We start from the raw sequence: 18,965 nt of genomic DNA, 5'->3' as shown, positions 1-18,965 counted from the left end.
TCTGTTTTTGTGCCAGTACCATACTATCTTGTTTACTGTAGCTTTGTAGTATAGTCTGAAGTCAGGGAGCCTGATTCTTCCAGCTCCGTTTTTCTATCTCAAGATTGCTTTGGCTATTTGGTGTCTTTTGTGTTTCCATACAAATTGTGAAATTTTTTTGTTCTAGTTCTGTGAAAAATGCCAGTGGTAGTTTGATAGGGATTGCATTGAATCTATAGATTGCTTTGGGTAGTAGAGTCATTTTCACAATGTTGATTCTTCCAATCCAAGAATATGGTATATCTCTCCATCTATTTGTATCATCTTTAATTTCTTTCATCAGTGTCTTATAATTTTCTGCATACAGGTCTTTTGTCTCCTTAGGTAGGTTTATTACTAGATATTTTATTCTTTTTGTTGCAATGGTAAACGGGAGTGTTTTCTTAATTTCACTTTCAGATTTTTCATCATTAGTGTATAGGAATGCAAGGGATTTCTGTGCATTAATTTTGTATCCTGCTACTTTACCAAATTCATTGATTAGCTCTAGTAGTTTTCTGGTAGCATCTTTAGGATTCTCTATGTATAGTGTCATGTCATCTGCAAACAGTGACAGCTTTACTTCTTTTCCGATTTGGATTCCTTTTATTTCTTTTTCTTCTCTGATTGCTGTGGCTAACACTTCCAAAAACTATGTTGAAAAATAGTGGTGAGAGTGGGCAACCTTGTCTTGTTCCTGATCTTAGTGGAAATGGTTTCAGTTTTTCACCATTGAGGACGATGTTGGCTGTGGGTTTGTCATATATGGCCTTTATTATGTTGAGGAAAGTTCCCTCTATGCCTATTTTCTGGAGGGTTTTTACCATAAATGGGTGTTGAATTTTGTCAATAGCTTTCTCTTCATCTATTGATATGATCATATGGTTTTTCTCCTTCAGTTTGTTAATATGGTTTATCACATTGATTGATTTGCATATACTAAAGAATCCTTGCATTCCTGGGATAAACCCCACTTGATCATGGTGTATGATCCTTTTAATGTGCTCTTGGATTTTGTTTGCTAGTATTTTCTAGAGGATTTTTGCATCTATTTTCATCAGTGATATTGGCCTCTAGTTTTCTTTCCCTGTGACATCTTTGTCTGGTTTTGGTATCAGGGTGATGGTGGCCTCGTAGAATGAGTTTGCGAGTGTTCCTCCCTCTGCAATATTTTGGAAGATTTTGAGAAGGATAGGTGTTAACTCTTCTCTAAATGTTAAATAGAATTTGCCTGTGAAGCCATCTGGTCCTGGGCTTTTTTTGTTAGAAGATTTTTAATCACAGTTTCAATTTCAGTGCTTGTGATTGGTCTGTTCATATTTTCGATTTCTTCCTGGTTCAGTCTCGGCAGGTTGTGCATTTCTAAGAATCTGTCCATTTCTTCCAGGTTGTCCATTTTATTGGCATAGAGTTGCTTGTAGTAATCTCTTGTGATCCTTTGTATTTCTGCAGTGTCAGTTGTTACTTATCCTTTTTCATTTCTAATTTTATTGATTTGAGTCATCTCCCTTTTTTTCTTGATGAGTCTGGCTAATGGTTTATCAATTTTGTTTATCTTCTCAAAGAACCAGCTTTTAGTTTTATTGATCTTTGCTATCATTTCCTTCATTTCTTTTTCATTTATTTCTGATCTGATCTTTACGATTTCTTTCCTTCTTCTAACTTTGGGGTTTTTTGTTCTTCTTTCTCTACTTGCTTTAGGTGTAAGGTTAGGTTGTTTATTTGAGATGTTTCTTGTTTCTTAAGGTAAGATTGTATTGCTATAAACTTCCCTCTTAGAACTGCTTTTGCTGCATCCCATAGGTTTTGGGTCATCGTGTTTTCATTGTCATTTGTTTCTAGGTAATTTTGATTTCCTCTGTGATTTCTTCAGTGATCTCTTGGGTGTTAAGTAGTGTACTGATTAGCCTCCATGTGTTTGTGTTTTTTACAGATTTTTTTCCTGTAATTGATATCTAGTCTTATAGCATTGTGGTCAGAAAAGGTACTTGATATGATTTCAATTTTCTTAAATTTACCAAGGCTTGATTTGTGACCGAAGATATTATGTATCATAGAGAATGTTCCATGAGCACTTGAGAAGAATGTGTATTCTGTTGTTTTTGGATTGAATGTCCTATAAATATCAATTAAGTCCATCTTGTTTAATGTATCATTTAAAGCTTGTGTTTCCTTATTTATTTTCATTTTGGATGATCTGTCCATTGGTGAAAGTGGGGCGTTAAAGTCCCCTACTATGATTGTGTTACTGTCGACTTCCCCTTTTATAGCTGTTCGTATTTGCCTTATGTATTGAGGTGTTCCTATGTTGGGTGCATAAATATTTACAATTGTTATATCTTCTTCTTGGATCGATCCCTTGATCATTATGTAGTGTCCTTCTTTGTCTCTTGTAATAGTCTTTAGTTTACAGTCTATTTTGCCTGATATGAGAATTGCTACTCCAGCTTTCTTTTGATTTCCATTTGCATGGAATATCTTTTTCCATCCCCTCACTTTCAGTCTGTATGTGTCCCTAGGTCGGAAGTGGGTCTCTTGTAGACAGCATATAGATGGGTCTTGTTTTTGTATCCAATCAGCAAGACTGTGTCTTTTGCTTGGAACATTTAATCCATTCACATTTAAGGTAATTATCAATATGTATGTTCCTATGACCATTTTCTTAATTGTTTTGGTTTTTTTTTTTTTTTTTTTTTGGTAGGTTCTTTTCTTCTCTTGTGTTTCCCACTTAGAGAAGTTCCTTTAGCATTTGTTGTAGAGCTCGTTTGGTGGTGCTGAATTCTCTTAGCTTTTGCTTGTCTCTAAAACTTTTGATTTCTCCATCAAATCTGAATGAGATCCTTGCTGGGTAGAGTAATCTTGGTTGTAGGTTTTTCTCCTTAATCACTTTAAATATGTCCTGCCTCTCCCTTCTGACTTGCAGAGTTTCTGCTGAAAGATCAGCTGTTAACCTTATGGGGATTCCCTTGTGTGTTATTTGTTGTTTTTCCTTTGCTGCTTTTAATATGTTTTCTATGTATTTAATTTTTGACAGTTTGATTAATATATGTCTTGGTGTGTTTCTCCTTGGATTTATCCAGTATGGGACTCCCTGTGCTTCCTGGACTTGATTATTTCCTTTCCCATATTAGGGAAGTTTTCAACTATAATCTCTTCAAATATTTTCTCAGTCCCTTTCTTTTTCTCTTCCTCTTCTGGGACCCCTATAATTTGAATGTTGGTGCGTTTAATGTTTTCTCAGAGGTCTCTGAGCCTGTCTTCAATTCTTTGCATTCTTTTTTCTTTATTCTGCTCTGCAGTAGCTATTTCCTCTATTTTATCTTCCAGGTCACTTATCTGTTCTTCTGCCTCAGTTATTCTGCTATTGATCCCTTCTAGAGAATTTTTAATTTCATTTATTGTGTTGTTCATCCCTTTTTGTTTGCTCTTTAGTTCTTCTAGGTCCTTGTTATACGTTTCTTGTATTTTCTGTATTCTATTTCAAAGATTTTGGATCATGTTAACTATCATTATTCTGAATTCTTTTTCTGGTAGACTGCCTATTTCCTCTTCATTTGTTAGGTCTGGTGGGTTTTTACCTTGCTTCTTCATCTGCTATGTGTTTTTCTATTTTCTCATTTTGCTTAACTTACTGTGTTTGGGGTCTCCTTTTCACAGGCTGAAGGTTTGTAGTTCCCATTGTTTTTGGTATCTGTCCCCAGTGGCTAAGGTTGGTTCAGTAGGTTGTGTAGGCTTCCTGGTGGAGGGGACTAGTGCCTGTGTTCTGGTGGATGAGGTTGGATCTTGTCTTTCTGGTGGGCAGGTTCACGTCTGGTGGTGTGTTTTGGGGTGTCTATGGCCTTATTATGATTTTAGGCAGCCTCTCTGCTAATGGATGGGGCTGTGTTCCTGTCTTGCTAGTTTTTTGGCATAGGGTGTCCAGCACTGTAGCTTGCTGGTCGTTGAGTGAAGCTGGGTCTGGCATTGAGATGGCGATCTCTGGGAGATTTTCGCCATTTGATTATACATGGAGCTGGGAGGTCTCTTGTGGACCAGTGTCCTGAAGTTGGCTCTCCCACCTCAGAGGCACAGCCCTGATGCCTGGCTGGAGCACCAAGAGCCTTTCATCCACATGGCTCAGAATAAAAGGGAGAAAAAGAAAGAAAGGAAGGAAAAAGAACGAAAGAAAAAAAGAAAGAAAGAAAGAGAGAGAGAAAGAAGGAAAGAAAGAAAGAACATAAAATAAAATAAAGTTATTAAAATAAAAAATAAAAAATGATTATTAAGAAAAAATTTTTTTAAGTAATTAAAAAAAAAAAAAAAAGGACAGACAGAACCCTAGGCCAAATGGTAAAAGCAAAGCTATACAGACAAAATCACACACAGAAGCATACACATACACACTCACAAAAAGAGAAAATAGGAAAAAAAAAAAAAAAAAAAAAAATATATATATATATATATATATATATATATATATATCTTTGCTCCCAATGTCCACCTGCTCAGTTTGGGATGATTCATTGTCCAATCACGTATTCCACAGATGTAGGGTACATCAAGTTGATTGTGGAGATTTAATCCTCTCCTCCTCAGTCTGCTGGGAGACATTTCCCTTTCTTTTCTTTGTTTGCACAGCTCCTGGGGTTCAGCTTTGGATTTGGGCCCACCTCTGTGTGTAGGTCGTCTAAGGGAGTCTGTTCTTCACTCAGACAGGACGGGGTTAAAGGAGCAGCTGCTTCGGGGGCTCTGGCTCACTCAGGCCTGGGAGAGGGAGGGCTATGGATGCAGAGCGAGCCTGCGGTGGCAGAGGCCAGCATGGCATTGCAACAGCCTGAGGCGTGCCGTGTTCTCCCTGGGAAGTTGTCCCTGGATCATGGGACCCTGGCAGTGGTGGGCTGCACAGGCTTCTGGGAGGGGAGTGTGTATAGTGACCTGTGCTTGCACACAGGCTTCTTGGTGGCTGCAGCAGCAGCCTTAGTGTCCCATGCCCATCTCTGGGGTCCACGCTGATAGCCGCGGCTCGCACCCGTCTCTGGAGCTCCTTTTAGCGGCACTGTTAATCTCCTCTCCTCGCGCACCAGGAAACAAAGAGGCAAGAAAAAGTCTCTTGCCTCTTTGGCAGCTCCAGCTTTTTTCCCGCCTCCCTCCCGGCTACCTGTGGTGCACTAGTCCCTTCAGGCTGTGTTCATGCCGCCAACCCCAGTCCTCTCCCTGGGATCCGACCGAAGCCCGAGCCTCAGCTCCCAGCCCCCGCCCGCCCTGGCAGGTGAGCAGACAAGCCTCTCGGGCTGGTGAGTGCTGGTCGGCACCGATCCTCTGTGCGGGAATCTCTCCACTTTGCCCTCTGCACACCTGTTGCTGTGCTCTCCTCCGTGGCTCCGAAGCTTCCCCCTCCGCTATCCCCTGTCTCCACCCATGAAGGGCCTTCCTAGTGTGTGGAAACTTTTCCTCCTTCACAGCTCCCTCCCACTGGTGCAGGTCCTGTCCCTATTCTTTTGTCTCTGTTTTTTCTTTTTTCTTTTGCCGTATCCAGGTACGTGGGGAGTTTCTTGCCTTTTGGGAGGTCTGAGCTCTTCTTCCAGCGTTCAGTAGGTGTTCTGTAGGAACTGTTACACATGTAGATGTATTTCTGATGTATTTGTGGAGAGGAAGGTGATCTCTGCGTCTTACTCTTCCGCCATCTTGAAGCTCCTCTGATTGTGTCATTCTTTTTTTTTTTTTTAATTTATTTATTTATTTTTGGGTGTGTTGGGTCTTCATTTCTGTGCAAGGGTTTCTCTAGTTGCAGCAAGTGGGGGCCACTCTTCATCGCGATGCGCGGGCCTCTCACTGTCGCGGACTCTTGTTGTGGAGCACAGGCTCCAGACGCTCAGGCTCAGTAGTTGTGGCTCACGGGCCCATTTGCTCCGCGGCATGTGGGATCTTCCCAGACCAGGCCTCAAACCCGTGTCCTCTGCATTGGCAGGCAGATTCTCAACCACTGCGCCACCAGGGAAGCCCTGATTGTGTCATTCTTGACTGAAAAATTTCCCTCAGTATCTAAGAGTACCTGATAGATAGTAGGTGATTAATAGTTCTTGTTGAATGGCTGAGTAAAGAGCTCTAGGAAATTTCTTAAAACTTAAACTAGTCTATCATAGCATGTATTCTCCACACTTAAAATTCTTTTAATGATGTAGTTTCAGATGGGTCCATGTTATGGGTGCTCAAAATTTATTATAGTTTTCCTTTTACTCTCTTTTGGTAAAATGAACACCTTTGCATACAGTTTGAAGCTTAGTAATGAATTTAGTGAATAGAATATTTTGTAAGATTATTAACATGTATTACTAGTATAGATTTAAATCTCAAGCTGTTAATTTTTAATTTGTTCTTTCACTAGAAACACTGATAGCACTGTTTGTTCTAACAGTATTGCTCTGCAGACATAAGGAGAGATTATATTTGTGTGAGAGTCAAATGATGGTGCCCTTGCACAAAAAGAGCTTTTTTCTGTCAGAGTTTCCCAGGAGCTAAAATTGGTTAGCTGCCATATTTGATCAGTTATCATCCACACTGCGTTTCCAATGAAAATCTCCTAGATTTTCATATCTATGAAAAGTTAGTGATCAAACAAGATATCTGAACCACATTCTCTATGTGCTTTGCCAGCCTGTGAAACCTAAGATAAGATGCCCTCTATAGACATTAAGCTCTATGATCTATTCCAGGAAAGTAATTCCTTAATTCCCAAAGTACCATCATCTATCTTCTTCCATCTGTCAGGCTAGGACATGGACTAGATCAGAATTATTTTCTGATATGAGGAACATTTCATTTCATCTTCATGAAGTTAACTATCTGACATATGCCCCTAAAAGTGTCAAAACTGGCTTATATCATTGTAAAATATAAATTAAAATGTCTATTTAATGGAGAATGTTTTAAAGTTTATACTGTTTCAAAAATTTTAAAAAGGAACCAAGGACAATTGTAGACAACAATCACAAAGTTGCACATACAGAAATACTCTTTTTTGAAATGCATATAATTATCTAAGTATAGAACCTTTATTTATGACTTAGAAAGAATCAATCAGGGCTAAATATAATAATGGTAATACATGAGTATTTATATCAATGCACACGCACACGCACACACAAATTCATAGAAGTAAAATTCAATATAATGCAAAACAGCGCTATCATCTTTTATATTCCATGAACATAGCCTGAAATCCCCTTCACTTTCACTGCTAAAGTCTTTGTCTACCTTCTTTTTTTGTTTAACCCTTGGATTTTTTAAAAATAGACTTTATTTTTAAAGCAGTTTTAGATTTACACAAAAATTGTGCACAAACTATTACTTCCCATATATACTCTCCTCCTGAACAGTTTCTCCTATTAACACCTTGTATTAGTTTGGTCCATCTGTTACAAGGAATAATATTGATGTATTATTATTAACTGAAGCCTGTAGTTTACCTTAGTGTCAGCTCTTAATGTTCTAATCTTTTTTATATCTCCTAGATAGGGCAAGTTTTCTTTCAAATATTTAATTGTATTCTTCTCCCATTTTATTTAAGTACACTTGTTTAAACAATTGCTCACAACAATTTCATCAAAAATAATTTATTCCAGACTAGCAATATGTCCATCATTTTTAACATTATATACATAAGATACTATATTTCTGACTATCAATATCCTAAATAAAAACTTTAGGAAATTTAATATTTTTTTCAAACTGTAGGCTACCTTACTGTTCTTAAATTTTAATGCACTGGCCAAATTGTACCATTTAATAAGTTACCTATGGTGTGGAAAATTTTGTAAATGTTTCATTCTGAGACCATCTTTCCATCTCTGTCCCAGACAAAAACAGAAGGAATTTCTGGGCACACATGTTGGATCTTAGAGTCAAGGGGACTTAACAGTGTTTACTTTCTTATCTTCCAAAAATATTGCTAAGATTTTTGAACCTTTACCTTCTGGATGGCTGTATCCACATTTGTAATATAATATTGGAGAGTTTTGCTCTTTGAAAGTAACTACATTTTTTCTGAATACAGCTCATTATTATATAGATGCTACCTAAATCTACAGAAGCTTTTGACATATAGAAGTTTTTGACAGATGTTTGAATTTTATGTTTGTATTCAGGGAAGCAAATTATCCTCAGTGCACATATAGCAGAGATTGATGACTCAGTAATGTTTTCAAAGGAAAGACTAAGAGCCACAGGGCAAGTAGTGATTATCAGTGAGATGTGAGAGTGATTTTTGTTTCAAATATCAGGCTCAAAGTCACAGTGACTGTCTGCAATAATAGGTGGATTTTTTTTTTTTTTTTGAAATAAAGTCCAGCTACTTTGAATGTTAAGAACAAAGGTCACTTTACCCAGGAGAAAAGAGATATAAAGTCTTAGTCATGTTTATTCCAACTGGGTTAGTTTCTCTGTTTTCTTAAGATCATTATAAGGGCTCTGATTCTAGCAGAGTACTGTAGGTAGTTACATATTACATTTTCTCAAAGTAAAAGAAACTTAAAACATTTTCCTCCAGTTTATCAGGACATCAGTGTTTTACACTCTATTGAATAATGCTTATTAATACTTTCAAAAATATTTTGATATGATTTCCATATCCAAATGTTACTGCTCAATACATATGTAGCAAGATTGTTTCATAAGGTTTTTCTCAGATTTCTGTAATTCAAAACCCCTTATGAAGACCATACCCATTCATTTCATTTTCTCATACCAGACCGCCTGCATTATTCTTTCTAAATTTAGATCCAAAAAGAACATTCCTGCATATAAGCTGAGAATAAAGCTGAGACTGATTTTTAGCTAAGAAACAGAAATCATGTACTTAGAGGAATGCTGTCCTTCAAATTGGCCCTCGTCCATTCCTACACTGAGTATCATCATTTCTCAAAATATTTTGGAAATCCTCTTTTGTAATTGTTCTCAAAGTTAGTTTTTAAGCCACAGAAGAAAATGTTCCATATTATTTTGTAATCTTGCCTTCTTTGTAAAATGCTATTGTTCATCATTACAGACAGCTTTTAGTTGTTTCAAAAAGTAAAGTCAGATCATAAAAGGGCCAACGGTTGGTATCTTGAGACTCTGCAATATAATGCCATGCAGGTTCACAGAACAGTTCAAAAGCACAAACTCTAAATCTCTGAAAGCATAGTGACATCACTATTTTAATTATTAAGTAATTCCTCCTTAACAACTTATATATTTTATATAATTTCCATTTATTTAAAAAATGTTTTTCCTCATCTTATAATCACAATTTGATAAAGTGAATTCTACACTCAATGAAATATCATTGCTAAACAAGTTAATTTTTGTCACCGGGTGAAGCTATATATTATGTGGCACTAAATATAACCAGGAAGAGACTCTTTCTGGAATTCAATGGTATCAGATTTGTCTAGATTAATTCAGATTTTCTCAGATTCAGTTAATAAAATTTGGATTTCATTTTCAACAGTGATAAATATAGCAAAGATCTTGGATATATTTGACAATTTCCTTGTCTAAGAATAGGAAAATTTCACATGCTAAGACACGTGCAGCGTGTCAGTCTGTGTTGGAGTTTGTGCATAAGTTTTGCATCATCTATATATAAATACACATACACGAGTTTATGTATATGCTGTAGATATATTTTTAAAGTCTCCTATTTTCTTCCTAACTTACTATGAGAAAAAGAAATATGACTTGAGTATCACATATTCCTAATCAAAAATTTTCAACTGCAAACAATATTTTTTCATTGATGTCCTTTGAGAGAACTAAAAGATGACAAAATTAGAAAATGCTTGTCTTTCACAATACAAGTGTTTTTCACCATATAATTACAAAGGATAAATTAAGTTAATTTAATAATTATTTAAAATGTGATAGTTAATACAGACACCGATTTTTAGAGGATAGTTAGCCATCCAAAATCAATCTATCTATCAATCTATCGCCTATGAGATGATTTACCAATGAGTCCAAGATTTCAGACGAAATTCCAGGGACACCTGTTTCTTTTTTGTGTGCTTTTTATGGACAAAGACAACTTCTTCCCTATCTGCTCTGCTTCACCCTTCCCCATTTCACAAGTATGGGTCATGTTTATAAGACAACATAGAAAAGAGAATTTAATAGTTGGTCAATAATATCAGCGTCATGTTCTGTGCCTGTGCACACACATTTCCATATCCTCTAAGTGTAACCTGGACCTATACTTATGTTCTGTAGACTATGTCCCACTATCCACCTTCCCCGTGCAAATCAGTCCCCCCATTAACCTGCCTGTGAGGACTGAGTTCTTTATCATGGCTGACTCTTTTGATGGCTCCTGTAGTAATTAATAGTTATAGAACACTCTCCATATATGAATCATATGAATCATAGACTAGAAAGAGGCTCCTCCTCCAGCAATATCATTCCCATCACCATTTTTCTTTTTTGTTGAAGAAGATATGATTGATGGCTCAGAATTATTTGTAATCCATAGACTGTCAGGGACGGATATGCTTTACGTGTGTGAGGGCTAGTTCAAATAACTTCTTATTCCTTCACTGCTTCTAAAAAGTTTTAACATTCTTCTTTATACTACAAAAAATAACACAAAAAGTTAAATAAATAAAATGAAACTGCAGTGTTTGACACAAGGTCTACTGAGACAGATCATACCACTTTTTAGGTGCAAACTAACAAACTTTCATGAGGACTTTTAAACAACCTATCAATGTACAATAATAGTATTTCCTGGAGAATTTATACAGATTTCTTCTTGCTTCTTCTACCTCTCCATTTGTGTTTCATTCTTTAATTTGAAATAACATGATTTATCCTCTAAAGCCTTGGATTACTAGTTTTCACTCTTACTACGCAATTATGATCTTGTGCTTGAATACACAAGGGAGGTTTAAAGTGTGTGCGCGTGCATGTTCAAACTCTTTTGAGTCAAGTATCCATTGTCTGAAGATAATTATAATATAATATAATATAATATAATATAATATAATATAATATAATATAATATATAAGTATAATCTAAGGACTACCTTTTGAAAACTACAACTTACATAAAGAAAATATGGTCTATTTTTGTTTTACAAGTCTTATTTTGTATTGAGAATTATTAACAGAGGGGAATGCTAGGGAGATGCCCGTTACCTCTTTTGTTACTTGTGCTAAAATTGCCTGAGAAGAATTCTTGAATCCTAAACACCAAATCAGACGCTATTTCTGTTAACAATACTGACAGATCTGATGCATATTTTTAGTGATTTTTTATTATCCAAAGAACGCTCACTTTTGGTAAAAGACCACATGTTATATCAGTGGGTTCTGTATTTTTATCTAACAACAGTGATAACTTAGTGGAATTTCTAATTAAATTGCTATAACTATTAAGTATGCAGATTTTGTAAATATGATAAGGGTAACTTCCTGCATCACATGGATTTGTTTATACTAGAAAACTAAATTGGAAAGGACTCTTGCTGAGTTGTTTCTTGCCTATTTCTGTACATATAATTTATAGATGCAAGAATTCTGCTTGTAGTTTCAGGAGCAGCTGCTTCTGTTTAATATAGTCATTTTATATTTTGTATGCTCAGATAACGTGCTGCATTCCTACTGGGCAACATTTAACTGTAAGAAATAGATTGAGGGTGTTTCTGATAGCAGGAACCAAATAAGAATTATAAGGAGCAAAATAACCAACAATGCTGACAATTCTTAATCCTCTCTACTTGCTTTGGACCCTAGAAGAAACTTAAGAGTGGGGTGATGCCATCAAACCAAGGAGGAAAGTTGATCCTAACCCTTTTCCCTTTCTCTGGTGTCCCACAGGGGAAAATGATGTAGGGAGGAGATTCCTGTTTTATGTTAGTTTCATATATTTAAATTCAAGCGCCAAGGTTACACCCAAAAACAGTACAAAGAATTTAATTTTCTCTCAAGTTCCTTAAAGCTATCAATTGTTTTTGCATGTGGAGAGAAATACTACCTGACTTTCTCACAGATCATACTGAGATCCAAAGGAAATAAAAATAAAATTATACTAAAAATTTCATCATATATCATTAACACAAGTCTCCCAGCCATATGAAGTCCTATGAAGTATTCAATGCACTTTACTTACAAAGCACAAAAAGTATGTCTTAAATTTAAGGAAGTCATTTCACAATAAGACATTTACAAAGCAAAGGAAACAGGCTAAGTTTAAGTTACTGTGAGTTTCCCACACACACTGAAATAAGCTTCCTACACTAAACATGCAGTTGAGTACTGAAGTTAGAACAAAAGACAAAAACTCTATCCTGAAATGAAGCAGTTGCTTAGCAGCAGATGGCAAACTGGTTAACAGAGCAGTAAGTATGGTATAGACAAGCATTCCCCATTTCCCCTGAAAATGCTATTCAACTTTTTATGGCCAGTTATCATCTGCACCCTAGTCCTAGTTTATGTAGCATAGATAATGCTAGGAATCAAAAAATTTGTTTTAAAGATGCTGACACCTTTACATCCATCATCTAGGTCAATGAAGTTGTTATACATCTTTCTCCAACAAAAACTGAACCTTCCTATTTGTCTTCCAAATATTCTGAAATGTAAATGTTAAAGAGGAAAGAAGGAAATGCTGACTGCTAGTGGATTGTTATCATGTTTCATTTTGCTACTTTTAAAACGGGGCAACACTCCCTGCAAATTGCTTTCTGGGGAGACAGAGAATTTTTCCCACAGGAAAGCATCTTTGGAGGATGGACAAAGATACTTAATTTCTGCTGCATCCCCTTTAGGTTTCCTAGTTCTGTTCTGAGTAAATCACCTTCATTCAGAAAATATTCATCATAAACTCATAAAATGTCAAGCATATATGTTCTTCAGAAAAACTTGCTGGTTTTGATTTCATCAACTCTTATTTGAGGTTGTTAACATTCCTCCAAGTACCTAGAGGAAAAAAATTGTTCAAGGATATGCAAAGTGAATGATTCTGTATTTGAGTCAAGAATAGCCTACTCTAACAGTCTCAGTTACTCTTTTATCCTTTTTATTTTTTATTTTCACAAATTGGCAATGGATTCCAATCTTAGGATGGTAACAGACCTGGGGATTATTTGGCATAAATTCAGAATACTCTCCCCTTCCCTCTTTTTTTCTCCCTAGGTTATTGCTGATTAATACAGTGAAGGTCTATTCATGCACTGACCTTGCTTAAATCTGCATAGATTACAAGAATTAGAAGGGAATCAAAATATAAAGAAGGTGACACAGGTGCTGATCAAAAGCATGCTCAGAACTGTTAGGGAATAGCTTAAGAAAATTAAACTTTCTAGGAAGTTGTGTGATACAGTTTTTGTCTTGTTCACCATTGTGTTCTTAGCAGGTAGGATGGTGTCTAGCACATAGTACGTTAGCTTTAATAATGTAACAACCAGTTATTCTACCAGCTTAGGTGAGTTTATACAGAAATAGGCCTAAGAATTACAATTCAAGTTATGCAAACTATGGTGGATCATAGGCAAATCCAGAGAACAAGGAAGGGGAGCTTGGCTTCACAGGAAAAAGGAAGAGTTGGGAAGAACTCTAATAACCAGAGTCCATTCAAAGAAGCTGGGGGTCCAAAGTATGAAGGCTTCTCATTGGTTGGACTGCTACAGTCTCTGACTGGCTGGGCTATCCAGGGGCCAGAGAAGTTTTCATCTTTCCCCAGGATAGTAAAGTAGGAGACAACTTACTGTGGTAGATGTAAGCATGGGTCTCTTCCTGTTTGGAGTAATTGACTATGAATTGTGGCATGTGAGAGCTCTCCCTACAGACCTGTCCTGCTTCCAGTTTTAGTTGAGGTTTATTTAATGAACTACACAAATAGGTTCTCAAAAATTACTTATTAAATGAATGAATGAATGAATAGCCCTTTATGTTGAATATCAGAAAATGTGGGTTTTGTTCCCAGTGAAACCTATATAGACAAATGACTTTACCTCATTTCCTCATTTGAAATAAATGTAACAGGTTAAAATAGACTAGAAAAATCCCTAAATAATTTCCAGCTTAAAAAAAAATACACAAATTCTTCATTAGCAGAACCATTTAGCATAAGTATTGGGTTGGCCAAAAAGTTCGCTTGGGTTTTTTCCGTAAGATGGTACGGAAACCTGAACGAACTTTTTGGCCAACCCAATCATTTCCAATCAACAGGATAGGAGAGTAACTCAATTTACCAGTAACAAATAATAAAATGACTCATTATAAAATAATTCTGCACTCAAAATGTTTCATTTATCACCAGTTAAAAAGTCCCTTATAATTTTGTCCTGCAAAACTATTTCTTAGTTTCTTTCTTAGTTTCTTTCTTAGTTTCTTGATGAGAGCACTCAAACATGAATAAGGAAGAACATGTGTGTATTAATATGTTTCCCTTCAGTCAAGCCTGTGAGTATTAAGTAACAGCAAATTAAACTGTAACCATAGATTGCTTTTTGGGATGCATTTAATTTACCTTCTAAACCTCTATGAGTTTTACTTGATTCTGGATTTTATTAAGAGGTAGAGTACACATTGATTTTAGATGGCAAGAAGCTATTGAGGAACTTGCTATTGAATTGAATCAGTGGTTTTAGCTGAAAATGTGTTCTTTTGTCATTTAAAAATTCCTCTTTCCATAGCTTGCAACCTAAGACTATACTCTTAACTATTACTCTTAAATTTTCAATTGAAATATCTTCTTTTAAAAATAAGAAAGAACAAAATGCTTCTAACTAATGTTATAAGAAATATTTGAATTAAAATGCAGTTTCCAGTTTCCAAAATATTTTTAACCCTTTTTGGTATGATTTTCTTTGCTACTTTGAGAAGAACTACATATGAAAATATTATTTCAAATAAAGAAAAAGTATATCTTCATCAGATTTAATGTTGAGATAAAGCAAAATAGTTCATATATGGAACTTTAACACTCTTTGTCTTTTACTTCATCATAAGTAACTGCTGGCTGATGTGTTTATGTGTGTGTGTGTTTAATATTTAGAGATTAGATAGACATATAGATGATATATTATTTTTTAAATGTGATTAAAGGAACTAAATCAAAATATTTCCTTAAAAAGGTATTTAAAGAATTTTCTACAAATTAAACCATATTTAAACAATTCTGTAGCACTTTGTTTCTACTTCCATAATATCAATTTATAATTTTCCAAAAAATAATTATTTAAATGTCAGTCATTAACTGGTAAATTTGTTTATTTGACTTATAATAATTGGCCTAGTCCTATATTCATGTTATCTTGTGATTTAAGGAAAAGGCAAGGATCTTTAATTGCAATGATTAAAAAGCTAGGTAAAGAAAGTAAAAAATGAAAGTTAGGGTAGCAACACAGTGATTGATAGAAGATTGTCTGACATTCCTTAGCTCAAGAGCAAGCCCAACTACTGTCTCTCAGGTTTTTCCTTTCTCTTGGACTAAGTTCTATTTTGCTATAAGTGATGAAGAGGAATACAATTTTAAGTATTAAAACTTAGCATATATTCTGATATTACAAAGACAATGTATGGAAATTTTAGTGTAGTCAAAATAATAAAAAATTTAAATATCATAATTCCATGACCAAACAACACCGCTTTAAACCCTTAGTGTATGCATAGTCAAATCTTAGCTTACACATATTCACACCCTAAAGCACATTAACAGGAATGCAATTCAACACAGTAAAATCTTTACAAACCTCATTTTTACACTTAACAATAGATTATAAATATTTTCCACATCAACAAACATTAACATTATTTTAAGTATTGTGAATGATTCAATTTTATGCTATTACATAATTTATTCGTTACCTATTAGACATTTCACTCTTTTCTACATTTTTGCTTTTTTATGCAAAGACACAATGTACCTTACTACGAAGTCTTTGCACATGGGAATCTATCTAGATTAATGGGACTGGGATTGTAGGCTTGAATGTGAATCACTCATTGGTGAATAATATCCTGTACCAGTTAAGACACACACAAGAGAAGCATGAAAGCAATGATTAAGATTTCTTAGCTGACTCATTCAGTGACTCTTGAAAAACAGTGTCCAACATAGGAACATGTGTATCTTCTCAGGGCATCTTGAATTTTCCCTCTCTTTCATATTAACCTACAAGAAAAAATATTGTAAAAGTGCTTGGTGATGTTTCTCAGACCTAACCAGTGTGACATCTTCCAACTTACAGTATCCTGGACATACCTGTATTTGCATGCATGGCCCTTTATGCTGGCATAGAGTACAGGGTCTCTGATGGAAGCTTCGCTTGGTCAGAATCCATATCAGCAGTCCCAAAGTAAAATAACATGGAACAGCCTTAGTAGTTCTTGTTCCCATATTATTCTTCCTCGGGGCAGCCTGGGACCTGGAGCTAACCTGTCAGTGATAAATCAGATAAACAAATGTGACATTCAAACCCTCAACCAGACTTAGCCAAAAATAATAATAATGTTTCCCGTGGGAGAAAATGGAATGGGTAAGAAATAGATACAGGAAAACAAAATGTAAGTGCCCAGGCTTTGGAAAGTCTGAAGTAGTCTCTTGATAACATGTGTTGTCCCAATTCAGTCAGGCAGGGTTTCACTATATTTATAACCCAAACTGGGCTCCTTTCCATGGGGATAACCCAAAAGCAAAATTCCCAAAGACTATAAGTAAAAAGTTCTGTCTCGCTTTGAATATACAAACAATCATAGGTTTCTTGAAAGAATAGTGGGGAAACCTTCACTTTCTCTGAGGAGAAACCATATGTTCTAAACTCTTGGTCTTCATACCTCACTTCCACCCAAGAGCAGCTTCCCCTCAGAGAGGCTCTGGGCTGACACCCCTACAGGCACATTGTGAGGCATGCCAAGATTCTTCAGGTCTCTTCCCAAAGAACAATACTTTTTTCTGGGGTGAAGGAATTGCATCTTTATAACTGCTAAACACTGATAACCCCAGAGGTTAAAAGCTATTAATTTTGAGAATTATAGCTACCTTTTATTGAGTACCTACTCTGTGTCATGTATTATATAACAAGAACACTTCTTATTTTATCTGTTTGAGCCTTACAACACTCCTCTGCTTAAGGCACTGCTCTCTCCATTTTACAAGGCCAAGAACTCCTTCAAAGACATAATGTCCTTGTCCAGGGCCAGGCCCTACCGAGCAAGCACCCCCAGGCAGGAGATCTGGTTCTGGCTCTTCATCTGGTGCTCTTGGGTAAAACCTGAATAAGTACTGCATTCCTTGATGACACCCACAACTCCTGTTTCATAATGTACCATGAATTCTCATTTTCCTTCATTTTAATTTATTCAAATATTCTCCTTCTATCTTGCTATTCCAAACATTATTCCACTTGCATCAGTCATTATGATGATAAGTTAAAGATTGATTTGCTTGATCAATTTGCTTCACACTATAATATCTATGTTGCCATTCTTAGTCCATATGCATCACCACCCCTACCTCCCATTAGACTGATAAATTGTGCACAATTTTGCCAATTAAGACTTAAACGTCTCTGAGTCAAATTAATTAGGAAATATTTCCGTAAGCCACAGTAGTTTAAACATTGTATTACACTAATTTACAGGGTCTTACAGCAAATAAATTACACTAGATTTACATCTGTTATTCTCAATTATAAAGTGGTAAAGAAATATCATAGTATAGTATATGTGAGATGGAATCTAATAAGTTGTATTTGAAATAGTTTAAAAAATATTTTCCTTATTATTCTCAGAGTAATTATAACACCAGGCTATGTACCAGTAGGTGCCCAATGAATACTATTTCTAATGACCATACTATGAGAACTACTGATTTAGGTATAACTGATGTTGCAGATTTGGACATTTCCTAGGGAAAAAAATTATTGTAATTAAAACAGTTTAGAAGAATATCACAGATGTTAATTTTCCTTTTTCCTTCTGTCTATGAAACAAATATTTTATAATGGCTTATAAGCGTCTCCCAGAAATGCTTTATGAAGATTGCAGAATCATTCAGATTGTTCCATTGTCCCTCTTATGTTTTGACTTCCTTTTTACTCACTTAAGCTGTAACTAAGAGATAGTCCTCCAGAGGTAACACCAGAGATGTTTTAGTCACTAAGACTATGGACTTTTTAGTAGGCCAATCACTTTAAAAGCGATGTTTGGCAATTAACGTATTGTAGGCAGCCTGGTCACTGTCCTTTATTACAAAAGCAAACACTTAATATGAATTAAGTGCATGTTGAAACAGAAACAGAGAATACTTGTATTATTATTCCCTCAAGGGTTAAATTCACCTGGGAAAGGAAACACTGTAATAAATAAAATCAGTAGCATGACCTTCCCTTAAAAGTAGAAATGCATTTCAGATATTAATATTCAAGTTTGCTTGCATATTATGTAGCACTTACCTAGGCACGTTTCAAACTCTATTGAGGAGGGAACAATGGTAGTGAGATAGTTGTACTTGAAGGTGCAATGTGCTACAGTAGACTCAATTAGGACCATTTATGATTATAGTTTATATGATGTCTACATTACTTCATTTAAAATGTACTAAACTATCAAATCATTTCACACAGGTCATTGAACAGCAATAAAGTGGTATCAGCTGTTCTCCATTATGATTCTGAGCTAGATTTGAACAAGTGACTCACAGAAAATAGGCTATGTTCTATTGTCAGTCTATAAGAAATACATTTATAGAATAGCAGTATATCTACCTATAACATTTTATCTCTACATTTGTTTTGTTTGAAATGGATACAATTTTTAAATTGTCTCTTGAAAACACAAATCTTAGGTAAGATAAAATGATTGTTATACATTGTATCTCCATGTATTATATATTTATTATTTATATATTCATAATTTTATTAAATCTGAGTAAAAGTAGTCTCATGCAATGCGATATTAAAAGGTCTTTTGGTTATCAAAGTAAAATGGAA

The 18,965-nt window shown here is 35.4% G+C and overlaps 1 protein-coding gene across 1 annotated transcript in view; it reads left to right on the top strand.

Annotated features, from left to right (window-relative positions):
• PCDH9 (protocadherin 9) overlaps nucleotides 1-18,965 on the top strand; it is a 1,000,311-nt gene that overhangs the window by 621,622 nt on the left and 359,724 nt on the right. The gene's annotated exons all lie outside the window — the stretch shown is intronic.

The sequence above is a fragment of the Balaenoptera ricei genome, chromosome 18, assembly GCF_028023285.1.
Source record: "Balaenoptera ricei isolate mBalRic1 chromosome 18, mBalRic1.hap2, whole genome shotgun sequence".
Lineage (NCBI taxonomy): Eukaryota > Metazoa > Chordata > Mammalia > Artiodactyla > Balaenopteridae > Balaenoptera > Balaenoptera ricei.
Note: the sequence above shows the minus strand (reverse complement) of the source record. Positions and strands in the feature narration are given on the sequence as shown.